The following is a 3,623-nucleotide window of genomic DNA, read 5'->3' on the forward strand; positions in this document are numbered from 1 at the left end:
ATTGGTGCGGCAAACCCCCGCTTCTACTCCCCTCCGCTGACAAATGGCACCAAAAGTGGATTACATGTCCAGATCCCCGGACCTTAATCGTAGCAGACACTGCCAATAGAGTCCTGGCTGGCCAATTGACCAGCAGGCAGTGGCCTTTTTCATCATCCGCACATCCATTTAAGGATCAATATCAGGGACCTCAAGCTCATCAGCTCAACTTTACCGAAGATAGGATGAAATAAAATTGAATAGCTGGGGTTTGAATAGAATGAAACAGTAGCAAGGGTTAGGGAAAAAAAAAGGGAGAGAGAAAAGGTTTTTTCTCTCTGGGGTCAGGGACAAGGAGAGAATAGATTGGACGGCTTCCAGTGAAGCTCTGAAGCATTCATAAATCTCAAGGGAGGTGGCAAGAGAAGGAAGATCAGATCTAAGGAGAGGAGAGAAGGAGGGAAGAAAGGGAAGAAAGGAAAGTGGAAAAGGAAAAGGCGAAATGTGGACTTGAGGGAAACAAGAGGAGGGAAAGCTTCTAAAGCTTGCAGAAGGAAACGCAGCAATTTTGTGAAATTGGGATCCAAGTATCTTTCTGATATCAGTTCAAAACAGTTTCAGTTTTTTTTCACTGTACCAAAATATCCTATTGTGAAAACTTTGTGCTCATTTGGGTCGACATTGAACTTGGCCACCTCCTGTTCATTGCCTTCCGTCAAATGCTTTCTGGCAAGTTAAGGAACTGTGGTTGTTGAAGGAGACAACATCTGTTACAGAAAGGTTACAGAAGAAACTCTTCATCGATTTGACATAAGTTTCCCCAGAGTATTAAAAAAAAGCTTTTTAGAGCTGCTTTCTGGAGTGCGCAAAATGAAAAGTTTGGCCATGGATGTATCTACTCAAAGCGAGCCTTTGTTCTGAACTTCTCAGTAAATGAGAGGAGCTGAAAGGATAAATCCATCCACATAAAAGTTACATTCCCTTTTTTGAGAGGACGGAGCGACCTTACATTCCACATATTTTGAAGAGGTGCTTTTTTGAAAGTGGCTAGGTAGACTGGCTGCACACCAAAACATTAGCAAAAGGCAGTGATCGCTCCATGGATGATGTTTGCTATGTTAAAAAAAACACTCAGTGTGCTGTTTGGGTAGAGATTTTGAAGCAAAGAGAAGAAAAGGCCTGATATTTTCTTCTTTTCTCTCTCTCTGTCTCACGCTCTCTCTCTCTGTCTACATGGAGATTAATTTAAACTCCACTTTAGGTACTGAATTCATTCCATCTTCTCATTATCGTGTTGATACAGACACTTTTTTCCCCCAGACTTTTTCAGGATTACAATTTTCACATGAAAGACCAATATGACTGTAAGATACGCTTCTTCTCTCTATTCCTCCTCTCACTTCCTGGGGTAGAGGGGACTTGGATGATGAATATTAGAGAGTGTTTGTGCTTGTATGTTGGGGTGACACTGAAAAAGAGGATTTAAGTCCATCCTGGCTCTGGTGTCTGACATGCATAGACTTTTTTCTTCAAATGTTAGTTAAATATAATATAGTAAAAGAGCATATTGTCGCTTTCAGGTCCAAACCCTGTATCTTTTCAGGAGTTAAGAAAAGCAGCATTGTTTTTAGTTTGTCCACCATGCATTTTTTAGTTTATCCAGTGATTTTTGAAAGGGTGTCATAAGACCAAGGGTGGTATAAGACCATGGAAAGCTTCAATTGGAGTGAAAACATGCTTTTATCTAAAGCTTTTACCTAAAGCACCTTGAAGTACCAGGCGTGAGGAAGAAATGGAAAAGTACCTAATAGCAACATTCCTATATGCTCACTTAATATGTGACCTTTGACCCATATTTACACCTTAAGTGCCTAAAACTCAAGAATACTGAATCTGCTTCACCATTATAAGAGTAAACTCTAAAGTAACATCTTGTGTGTTTCTCACAGAACTGTGAGCCTGGAATGTTCAAATGTCCAAATCTCATAGATAACATTGACAAAATAATAACTTGTTGTCTTTGTAGAAGAAGCTGGTCACCTCTTAGTACGCATCTCCTTAAAGTGCTAGAACTATAATTATCATTGGTTGTTCAGTGTTGTTCATATGACCTTATATTTTTTGACCAATATCTTTATTATATTCTATCTGTGTTAACATAATCATGAATATTCAACACTATAAAACTGTGTAGTCATCCAGATTTTGAGTTCTCTCTTTCTTCCACAACATTCAGGCCAATTTCCCACTGGCCATTTCAAAGTTACTGGCCCGAACAGTGAAATTACTGGCCCCTTAGTGTGTCAGTGTGTTTTGATGTTGCCACAATTCTACTCACTTGTCTGCATAACCTTCATGACCTGACCACAGCCACAGTTCTCTTCCCATATTCCCTCTCCTTCTCCCTCTGCTCTTCCTCCGATGCCTCTCTCTTAGAATTTATTTTTTCCTGACGTCTGGCCAGATGACAGGGGCTTAAGAAACATTTTTACTCCTAAATCTATCTAGCTAACTCTATACTTTCTGTAACCTGTCGACTGTCTGAAGGAGCAGTGATTTGCATGGTGTTTGTATCGAGCCACCATGAGCGCATTCACAGAATAAGGCAGCGTTGATGTTGCTACGTAATTAGTCCAAAGCCTTGTCAGCATTCTGCACGCTTGATTGCAAAGAGGAAGGCATTTTCCGACAAGATAATCATTCTGTCATATCATTTCACAAACAAACCGACCAAATATAGCCTATTTTTGATCAGTGGCTGAGCAGGCCACTGATCGGGGCCCCGGGCAAATTACAATGTCAAGCCCTGAGTACTATGATCACATACATCGGGGCCAGTCTTGTGAATGTCTGAGTGATCGTACCAGGATCCAAGCCCCTAACCTTGCCAGTGTCGATGCCATATTCTAGTTCTTGAGCTCTTCTTAACTGACTGCAGTGTGTGCAGGGAAGTGACCCAACCGGTAGTTTAGCACCAGCATGATTGCCCTCTTAGAGAGGAAGTTTGGCAGTTATGGCATTAAACATTCTTAACCTGTCAAGCTGATTTGCTAGTGAAAGACCTTTTCCCAGGCGCTTCTCTTTCTACTTCATTTCGAATGCTGAGCTGGCTGAGCAAACGTCTGCTGCAGCCTGTTCATTCTCATGCTGGTTTGAGAGTTTTGAGAGACTCCGCCATATCCGCAGACTCTTTGCAGATGTTTCTGATGAAAAGTGAAAAGACAGTGACACCGTGACACATAACATTACATGAAGTTGTTGATAACATCGCGTTGATCTTGAGAAAGTGCTGGTAGAAGCCGTCTTGAATCCCTACCGGCTGCAGGGCTGCTGCTCTGTAGCTGAGCCTGACCTCTGACCTCCCTGTGGAGGAGGGCAAGAGGAAAGAGAATGGATGGATGGATCAATAAAGTATCATGTTATTATTATTATCAGGGTCCAGGGTCACGAAGCATGTTGGCTTTGTCTCTGACAGTCTCTGTCAAATTCAGGGCCTTATGGGTCAGCAGCCGAAGCAATGTGAACAGAAGACAATGTGCATCCATGGTGATGGTGGTTGCTATTGTTGTTAATGTTGAGGAAGAATTTCCTGCTTCTGAAGACTATGAAATCATAGCCAGATCATTTAAAATTAACCAGAAGAC

The sequence above is a fragment of the Centroberyx gerrardi genome, chromosome 13, assembly GCF_048128805.1.
Source record: "Centroberyx gerrardi isolate f3 chromosome 13, fCenGer3.hap1.cur.20231027, whole genome shotgun sequence".
In the NCBI taxonomy this organism is placed as follows: domain Eukaryota; kingdom Metazoa; phylum Chordata; class Actinopteri; order Beryciformes; family Berycidae; genus Centroberyx; species Centroberyx gerrardi.